The sequence below is a fragment of the Arachis stenosperma genome, chromosome 2 (genome assembly GCF_014773155.1).
Source record: "Arachis stenosperma cultivar V10309 chromosome 2, arast.V10309.gnm1.PFL2, whole genome shotgun sequence".
Lineage (NCBI taxonomy): Eukaryota > Viridiplantae > Streptophyta > Magnoliopsida > Fabales > Fabaceae > Arachis > Arachis stenosperma.
Genome location: NC_080378.1, coordinates 67,645,343 through 67,656,153, shown reverse-complemented (window position 1 = coordinate 67,656,153; position 10,811 = coordinate 67,645,343). Strand labels below are relative to the sequence as shown.

General features: G+C 38.5%; 1 non-coding gene across 1 annotated transcript; it reads right to left on the bottom strand.

Annotated features, from left to right (window-relative positions):
- Window positions 1-4,914: 4,914 nt before the first annotated feature.
- LOC130964942 (small nucleolar RNA R71) lies at window positions 4,915-5,018 on the bottom strand. The gene has a single exon (XR_009081005.1). It is a non-coding gene; the product is annotated as a small nucleolar RNA R71 (small nucleolar RNA).
- Window positions 5,019-10,811: the final 5,793 nt, after the last annotated feature.

Below are 10,811 nucleotides of genomic sequence, written 5' to 3'. Positions count from 1 at the left end.
ATAAAACCGCGTTCAACGTCATCTAGCATCTCCCAAGTGTAGCGAGATACTCGTACATCTTTTTGCCACTCTAGGGGGAAGGAGGGCTCGTCGTTTTCATCAAGAAAAAAGGGGCGGACCCCCTCAACAGCTCGAACTTTGAAAAAGTAGTTCTTAAAGTCCTTAAAAGACTCATCATACATAGCAAACACTTTGTGCCCCTGGGCGGACCGAAAAGAAACCCAAGAAGCTTTCTTTTTTGAGGAACCACCGGGCTTGGCGGAAACAAACAAATAAAGGAACAAAGTCTGGGAAGGAGATACATCTAGTTCACGGCAGAAAAGTTGAAAAATCTTAATAAAACCCCATGAATTGGGGTGAAGCTGGGAAGGAGCAATATTACACGACCACAGCAGGTCGGTCTCAAAGGCGGTAAAAGGAAAAGAAACGTTCAACTGACTGAAAAAGTACTCGTAAGCATAAAAGAAGGGACGCTCTCCCTCGATAGAAGTCAGAAAGCAAACTCTCTCATCAGAGTCAGGGGCAACAAGCTCATAATCCTCCTCACGAGCGTTGTTACCACAAATCCTATGACGCTTCCTCAGTTCAGCACAAAACTCGGCATCCACAACAGAAACACACAACAAGACAAGGGAGTCCAGCCAGTCGGACATCCCCTCGGGAACTCTGGAAGACATCTCTACGATGTTATTGCGAGAAGACATAGGGCCAACTAATCCTACAAGGAAGAAAAGAAGACGGGGTTACTAAAAACATCTCGGAGAAGGTAGAAAGCAAACTTAAATATCATACAGACGAGGCATGTAGAAAAGGAAAACCCCAAGACTCAAACCAAAAGTCTTGGGGCATCCTTTGGAGGCAGCAACAACAAAGCAAGGTCCCTGGGAAAAAACCTACACCCCAACGTTTCTCGAAAACAAGGAAACAAGGCCTCAAGCAACAAGCATTTTGTCCAGCAAGATATAAAATGGGAAAGTCATTAAAGCAACTATCTTTCTACAGTCTACCAGCAAAAGCACTGTCAATGTCAACAATGCCAAACAGAACAACACCAAAGATACAACCTTTTCCAGAATTAGGCAAAAAACACCATCAAAAGTACAAACAGGAAAGGCAATAACAAGCGAAAGCTCTAAAGGCATTAAGCAAAAAGCGATCATGCAGAAAATGAAAGAAGCCCCAGAACACACGGCGATAAACAGACATGACAAATGCAAAAAGATTCAAGTTTTTCAAACAGGCATGCAAGCAAAACCAAAACTTTATCATAAACCGAAGGTCAAAAGTAAAAGAAGTAAGGAAACGGAAAGTAGAAACCGAACCTGGAAAGTCCTGAAGAAAATGAAAAGCTGGGGCAGCAAAACGTCTCTCAAAGGAAGCACCAACGGAGTACCGAAACGAAACGGCGCAGAGAAAGAGTAAGGCAAATCAGAGCAAACACAGAGGAAAAGTTAAAAATGAGAAAGAGAAATGCGAAGAAGTTACGAAATGCATGAAGAAGAAAAACCGTTTCTGGGTTTTCAAAATCAAAATAAAAGGGCCTAGGAGAAACGGGGCAATTAATGTTAAATAAAGGCATTAAACCCTCTCACGTTTCCAAAGCGCCGATATAAAAGCACGCGCTTTTAGAAGAAAACGTTCTACATTCAAAAACTTCTACAAGGGGAATCGACAAAAATGCTTGAGTTCGGCCTCAAGAAGGACCGAAGTCTATGACTCGACCTCAGAAAAGAAGACCGAGCTCAAGTAGGGGCACTGTTCATACCCTGGGTCGAGCTATCCGACCTGGGATGATTGAAGATAAAGCGACCGACCTCTTCAGGTCATACTATCCGACCTCTTCTCAGAGAGCTCGGCCAAATCGACAAGAGAGCCCAGTAAAGGGCCCAAATGGAGGAACACGACCCAAATCCTAAGACGGCCTAAGCCTATAGAGATAAGGGCGGTTTCGACCTCAACCCTAAAGATAAAGATAAGATAAGATAACTAACTTATCTTATCCAACAAAGGTCACGTCTCAACACTATAAATACACTGGAGCACCCAGGTATAACTCATATTCTGATTCTACTCAATACCTGCTTAATACCCTTGCTAACTTAAGCATCGGAGTCCCTTGCAAGTACCCCCCACCCTCCGGGGACGAAGGATCAGCATTGTCACCCAGTCCAACAAGTCGGACACGGCGGCTCCAACCACCATCATCAAGTGGGACACAACAGTTTCGACCCACGCAAGAGATCTCAACAGAGATCGACCTCTAGTTTCAGGTAACCCTCGGAACAATAAGTATCTCTATCTTTATTTTATGCTTTATTTATTATAATTTTCAAAAACCATTATAACCATTTGAATCCGCCTAACTGAGATTTACAAGATGACCATAGCTTGCTTTATACCAATAATCCCGTGCGATCGACCCTTACTCACGTAAGGTATTACATGGACGACCCAGTGCACTTGCTGGTTAGTTGTGCGAAATTGTGACAAAGTGTGATTCACGTTTGAGAGCTCCAAGTCTATTGGCGCCATTGTTAATGATCACAATTTACGCGCACCAAGTTTTTGGCGTCATTGTTCGAGTTTAAACAACTAACGGTTCATCTTGTTGCTCAGATTAGGTAATTTTCTTTTTGTTCTATTTTCAAAAAAAATTTCAAAAATCTTTCAAGAAAAATTTCCCTTTTGTTTTCAAAAATTATTCTAAATTTTTAAGAATGAATTCTAGAGTTTCATGGTAACATGTTGAAGCCTGGTTGGCTGTAAAGCCATATCCAAATTCTTTTGGATTGAGACTTCCACTTGTCAACATAAAAGGCATGTATATGGAGTTAGATGAAGTATCAACTATTGCATGCCTGATTTATATCCTAAAGCCGGCTGGCTATTAAGCCATGTCCAACTCCTGGATCAAAGCTTTAGGCTAACATTAAAAGATTCCTAGAATTCTTATTAAAAATTTTGAATTTCTTATTTTCTCTTTCCTATTTATTTTCGAAAAAATAAAATAAAAATCCAAAAAATTAATAAAATCTTAAAAATCAAAAGTTTTTTGTGTTTCTTGTTTGAGTCTTGAGTCAATTTTTATGTTTGGTGTCAATTGCATGTTTTTAAAAATTTATGCATTTTTCGAAAACTCATTCATGTGTTCTTCATGATCTTCAAGTTGTTCTTGACAAGTCTTCTTGTTTGATCTTGACATTTTCTTGTTTTCTATCTTTTGTTGTTTTTCATATGCATTCTTGCATTCATAGTGTCTAAGCATTAAAAATTTCTAAGTTTGGTGACTTGCATGTTTTTCTTTTCTTAAAAATTTTTCAAAAATAAGTTCTTGATGTTCATCATGATCTTCAAAGTGTTCTTAATGTTCATCTTGACATTCATAGTGTTCTTGCATGCATCATGTGTTTTGATCCATAAATTTTATGTTTTGAGTCATATTTGTGTTTTTCTCTCTCATCATTAAAAATTCAAAAATCAAAAAAATATCTTTTCCTTTTTTCTCTCATAAATTTCGAAAATTTGGGTTGACTTGGTCAAAAAAAATTTTAAAATAAGTTGTTTCTTTTAAGTCAAGTCAAATTTTCATTTTAAAAATCTTATCTTTCCAAAATTTTTTTCAAAAATCAAATCTCTTTCATTTTTCTTATTAATTTTCGAAATTTTTTTAAAATATTTTTCAAAAATCTTTTTTTCTTAATTTTATCTTTAATTTCGAAAATTTACTAACAATTAATGTGATTATTCAAAAATTTGAAGTTTGTTACTTTCTTGTTAAGAAAGGTTCAATCTTTAAATTCTAGAATCATATCTTTTAGTTTCATGTTAGTCAAGTAATTAATTTTAATTTTAAAAATTAAATCTTTTTCAAAATATCTTTTCTATCATATCTTTTTATCTTTTTCAAAAATTTGATTTCAAATATCTTTTCTAACTTCTTATCTTTTCAAATTGAATTTCAAATCTTTTTCAACTAACTAATTGACTTTTTGTTTGTTTCTTATCTTTTTCAAAACCACGTAACTACTTTCCTCTCTCTAATTTTCAAAAATTACCTCCCTCTTTTTCAAAATTCTTTTAATTAAGTAATTGTTTCAAATTTTAATTTTAATTTTTATTTCTTCTCTTAATTTTCAAAAATCACTAACCCTTTTTCAAAATTTATTTTCAAATTTCTCCCTCTCTCATCTTCTTCTATTTATTTATTTATCTACTAACACTTCTCTTCACCTCAAGAATTCGAACCTATCCTCCCCCTTGTGTTTGGATTCTTAACTCTTTTCCTTCTTCTATTCTTTTATTCTTCTACTAACATAAAGGAATCTCTATACTGTGACATAGAGGATTCCTCTTCCTTTTATGTTCTCTTCTTTTTTATATGAGCAGGAACAAGGAAAAAGGCATTCTTGTTGAAGCTGATCCTGAACCTGAAAGGACTCTGAAGAAGAAACTAAGAGAAGCTAAATTACAACAAGCCAGAGACAACCTTACTGAAATTTTCGAGCAAGAAAAGGATATGGCAGCCGAACCCAACAACAATAATGCAAGGAGGATGCTTGGTGATTATACTACACCTACTTCCAAATTTGATGGAAGAAGCATCTCAATTCCTGCCATTGGGGCAAACAATTTTGAGTTAAAACCTCAACTAGTTGCTCTAATGCAACAGAACTGCAAGTTTCATGGATTTCCATTAGAGGATTCCTACCAGTTTTTAACTGAGTTCTTGCAGATATGTGAGACTTTTAAGACTAATGGAGTAGATCCTGAAGTCTACATGCTCATGCTTTTCTCTTTTGCTGTAAGAGACAGGGCTAGAACATGGTTGGACTCTCACCTAAAGATAGCCTGGACTCTTGGGATAAGCTGGTCACGGCCTTCTTGGCTAAGTTCTTTCCTCCTCAAAAGCTTATCAAGCTTAGAGTGGATGTTCAGAACTTCAAACAAAAAGATGGTGAATCCCTCTATGAAGCTTGGGAAAAATTCAAGCAGATGACCAAAAGGTGTCCTTCTGACATACTTTCAGAATGGACCATTTTGGATATATTCTATTATGGTCTATCTGAGTTCTCTAAGATGTCACTGGACCATTCTACAGGTGGATCCATTCACCTAAAGAAAACACCTGTAGAAGCTCAAGAACTTATTGACATGGTTGCAAATAACCAGTTCATGTACACTTTTGAGAGGAATTTCTTGAATAATGGAACGCCTCAGAGGAAGAGAGTTCTTGAAATAGATGCTCTGCATGCCATATTGACTCAGAACAAAATGTTGACTCAGCAAGTCAACATGATTTCTCAAAGTCTGAATGGATGGCAAAATGCATCCAACAGTACTAAAGAGGCATCTTTTGAAGAAGAAGCTTATGATCCTGAGAACCCTGCAATGGCAGAGGTAAATTACATGGGTGAACCTTATGGAAACACCTATAATTCATCATGGAGAAATCATCCAAATTTCTCATAGAAGGATCAACAAAAGCCTTAACAAGGCTTTAATAATGGTGGAAGACATAGGCTCAGCAATAGCAAGCCTTTTCCATTATCTTCTCAGCAACAGACAGAGAATTCTGAGCAGAGCACCTCTAGCTTAGCAAACATAGTCTCTGATCTGTCTAAGGCCACTTTAAGTTTCATGAGTGAAACAAGGTCATCCATCAGAAATTTGGAGGCACAAGTGGGCCAGCTGAGTAAGAAAGTCACTGAAACTCCTCCTAGTACTCTCCCAAGCAATACTGAAGAAAATCCAAAAAGAGAGTGCAAGGCCATTGATATTGTCAATATGGCCGAATCCAAGGAGGAAGGGGAGGACGTGAATCCCAATGAGAAAGACCTCATGGGACATCTCCCAGACAAGAAGGAGTTCCTTATTGAGGACCTAAAGGAATCTCAGACTCATACAGAGACCATAGAGATCCCATTAAACCTCCTTCTGCCATTCATGAGCTCTGAAGACTATTCTTCCTCTGAAGAGAATGAAGATGTAACTGGAGAGCAAGTTGCTCAATATCTGGGAGCTATCATGAAGCTGAATGCCAAGTTATTTGGTAATGAGACTTGGGAAGATGAACCTCCCTTGCTCATTAGTGAACTAGATACTTGGGTTCAGCAAACTCTACCTTAAAAGAGACAAGATCCTGATAAATTCTTAATACCATGTACCATGGTCACCATGACCTTTGAGAAGGCTCTGTGTGACCTAGGGTCAGGCATAAACCTTATGCCACTCTCTGTAATGGAGAAGCTGGGGATCATTGAGGTACAACCTGACATATTCTCATTAGAGATGGCAGACGGATCACAAAGCCAAGCTTATGGATTAGTAGAGGACGTGTTAGTAAAGGTTAAAGGCCTTTACATCCCTGCTGATTTCATAATCTTAGACACTAGGAAGGAGGAGGATGAATGCATCATCCTTAGAAGACCCTTCCTAGCCACAGCAGGAGCTGTGATTGATGTTGACAGAGGAGAGCTAGTCCTTCAATTAAATGGGGACTACCTTGTGTTTAAAGCTCAAGGATACTCCTCTGCAACCATGGAGAGGAAGCATGAAAAGTTTCTCTCAATACAGAGTCAAACAAAGCCCCCACAATCAACTCTAAGTTTGGTGTTGGGAGGCCACAACCAAACTCTAAGTTTGGTGTTGAATCCCCACATTCAAACTCTAAGTTTGGTGTTGGGAGTCTACAACATTGAGCTGATCACCTGTTAGGCTCCATGAGAGCCCACTGTCAAGCTAGTGACATTAAAGGAGCACTTATTGGGAGGCAACTCAATTTTTATTTATCTAATTTTATTTTTATTTTATTGTTCTTTTGTTTTATTAGGTTCATGATCATATAGAGTCACAAAATAAATACTAAAATTAAAAAAAGAAAAAAAACAGCAGAAGAAATAGCACACCCTGGAGGAAGGGCTTACTGGCGTTTAAATGCCAGTAAGGAGCATCTGGCTGGCGTTCAATGCCAGGACAGAGCATGGATCTGGCGTTGAACGCCAGAAACATGCAGCAATCTGGCGTTTAAATGCCAGGATTGCACACTGAGGAAAGCTGGCGTTCAACACTAGAAACATGTGCAGATTGGTGTTGAACGCCCAAAACAAGCATAGAACTGGCGTTTAACGCCAGAAACAAGCATCAATCTGGCGTTAAATGCCAGTATTGTATGCAGAGGGTGTTTTACATGCCTCATTGGTGCAGGAATGTAAATCCTTGACACCTCAGGATCTGTGGACCCCACAGGATCATCTCAAGATCTGTGGACCCCACATGATCCCTACTTACCTCAACTCACCCTCTCTCTCTTTTTTCACACAATCCAATAAACACTCTTCCCCATAAACCCCACCTACCTTCAAATTCAAATTACCTTTTCCACCCAAACCCATCCAATATGGCCGAACCTTAACCCCTCTCCCTCCACTATATAAAACCCTCTATCCTTCTTCATTTTCACACAACACAACCCTCTCTTCTCCCCTTGGTCGAATACACATCTCTCCCTCTCCTCCATTTTCTTCTTCTTCTTCTTCTTCCTTTCTTTTCTTTCTTCTCTTGCTCGAGGGCGAGCAATATTCTAAGTTTGGTGTGGTAAAAGCATAGCTTTTTTATTTTTCAATAACCACTTATGGCATCTAAGGCCAGAGAAACCTCTAGGAAAGGGAAAGTGAAGACAAATGCTTCCACCTCCGAGTCATGAGAGATGGAGAGATTCATCTCAAGGGTCCATAGCTCAGTAGTAGAGCATTTGACTGCACATCAAGAGAGCCCACTCATGGACCTCAACAAGAACATGAGGAATTCCCTCATCAAGAAATCCCTGAGATGCCTTAGGGGATGCATTTTCCTCCACACAATTATTGGGAGCAACTAAGGATAGGAGCACTAAAATCACTAGGGATCAAGCAACAGAGGCAAGGAAGAGACATAGAGGAGCTCAAGAGCACCATTGGTCCTTCAAGGAGAAGGCGCCACCATCAATAAGGTGGACTCATTCCTTGTTCTTATTTCTCTATTTTTCAATTTTTTTTAGCTTCATGTTTATCTATGTTTGTGTCTTTACTTCATGATCATTAGTATTTAGTAACTATGTCTTAAGGCTATGAATAATTCCATGAATCATTCACCTTTCTTAAAATGAAAAATGTTTCTAATACAAAAACAAGAAGTACATGAGTTTCGAAATTATCCTTGAAATTAGTTTAATTATATTGATGTAGTGACAATACTTTTTGTTTTCTGAATGAATGCTTGAACAGTGCATATTTTTTATCTTATTGGTTATGAATATTAAAATTGTTGGATCTTGAAAGAATGATGAAAAAAGAGAAATGTTAGTGATGATCTGAAAAATCATACAATTGATTCTTGAAGCAAGAAAAAGCAATGAAGAACAAAGCTTGCGGAAAAAAAAAAAAAGTGGCAAAAAAAATATAAAGAAAAAGAAAAAGCAAGTAGAAAAAGCCAATAGCCCTTAAAATCAAAAGGCAAGGGTAAAAAGGATCCAAGGCTTTGAGCATCAATGGATAGGAGGGCCCAAGGAAATAAAATCCAGGCCTAAGCGGCTAAACCAAGCTGTCCCAAACCATGTGCTTGTGGCATGCAGGTCCAAGTGAAAAGTTTGAGACTGAGTGGTTAAAGTCGTGATCCAAAGTAAAAAGAGTGTGCTTAAGAGCTCTGGACACCTCTAACTGGGGACTTTAGCAAAGCTGAGTCACAATCTGAAAAGGTTCACCCAGTCATGTGTCTGTGGCATTTCTGTATCCAGTGGTAATACTGGAAAACAAAGTGCTTAGGGCCACGGCCAAGACTCATAAAAGTAGCTGTGTTCAAGAATCAACATACTTAACTAGGAAAATCAATAACACTATCTGAACTCTGAGTTCCTATGGATGCCAATCATTCTAAACTTCAAAGGATAAAGTGAGATGCCAAAACTATTCAAAAGTAAAAAGCTACAAGTCCCGCTCATCTAATTAGAACTACTGTTCATTGATATTTGAGATTTATAGTATATTCTCTTCTTTTTATCCTATTTTATTTTCAGTTGCTTGGGGACAAGCAACAATTTAAGTTTGGTGTTGTGATGAGCAGATAATTTATACGCTTTTTGGCATTGTTTTTAGATAGTTTTTAGTAGGATCTAGCTACTTTTAGGGATGTTTTCATTAGTTTTTATGCTAAATTCACATTTCTGGACTTTACTATGAGTTTGTGTGTTTTTCTGTGATTTCAGGTATTTTCTGGCTGAAATTGAGGGACCTGAGCAAAACTCTGATAAGAAGGCTGACAAAGGACTGCTGATGCTGTTGGATTCTGATCTCTCTGTACTCGAAATGGACTTTCTAGAGCTATAGAAGTCCAAATGGCACGCTCTTAATGGCGTTGGAAAGTAGACATCCAGAGCTTTCCAGCAATATATAATAGTCTATATTTTATTCGAGATTAGATGACGCAAACTGGCATTCAACGCCAGTTCTATGCTGCATTCTGGAGTCAAACGCCAGAAACACGTCACAAACCAGAGTTAAACGCCAAAAACATGTTACAACTTGGCGTTTAACTCCAAAAAAAACCTCTGCACGTGTAAAGCTCAAGCTTAGCCCAAGCACACACCAAGTGGGCCCTGAAAGTGGATTTCTGCATCAATCACTTATCTCTGTAAACCCTAGTAGCTAGTTTAGTATAAATAGAACTTTTAACTATTGTATAAGGGGTCCTTTTCCCTATTTTTGAATTCATGTGGACCATCACTTATGTATTTTCAACGGTAGAGTTTCTACACACCATAGATTAAGGTGTGGAGCTCTGTTGTAGCTCGAGTATTAATGCAATTACTACTATTTTCTATTCAATTCATGCTTATTCTTGTTCTAAGATATTCATTCGCACTTCAACCTGATGAATGTGATGATCCATGACACTCATCACCATTCTCAACCTATGAACGCGTGCCTGACAACCACCTCCGTGCTACTTTCGATTGAATGAGTATCTCTTGGATTCCTTAATCAGAGTCTTCGTGGTATAAGCCAGAATTATTGGCGGCCATTCTTGAGAGTCCAGAAAGTCTAAACCTTGTCTGTGGTATTCCGAGTAGGATTCAGGGATTGAATAACTGTGACGAGCTTCAAACTCACGATTGTTGGGCGTAGTGACAGACGCAAAAGAATCAATGGATTCTATTCCGACATAATCGAGAACCGACAAATGATTAGCCGTGCGGTGACAGAGCATTTGGACCATTTTCACTGAGAGGATGGGAAGTAGCCATTGACAACGGTGATGCCCTACATAGATCTTGCCATGGAAAGAAGTAAGAAGGATTGGATGAAAGCAGTAGAAAAGCAGAGATTCAACAGGAACAAAGCATCTCCAAACACTTATCTGAAATTCCCGCCAATGAATTACATAAGTATCTCTATCTTTATTTTATGCTTTATTTATTATAATTTTCAAAAACCATTATAACCATTTGAATCCGCCTAACTGAGATTTACAAGATGACCATAGCTTGCTTCATACCAACAATCTCCGTGGGATCAATCCTTACTCACGTAAGGTATTACTTGGACGACCCAGTGCACTTGCTGGTTAGTTGTGCGAAGTTGTGACAAAGTGTGATTCACGTTTGAGAGCTCCAAGTCTATTGGCGTCATTGTTGATGATCACAATTTACGCGCACCAATATCCAAGACATCAAAAGTGGAGTATAGTCGGCAATGTCTGTCGTGCCTCGGTGTGTTGTAGAGCACAGCAAATGATATGTCCATGCAAGCACCACCGAGGCCCAAGACAACCCACGACAC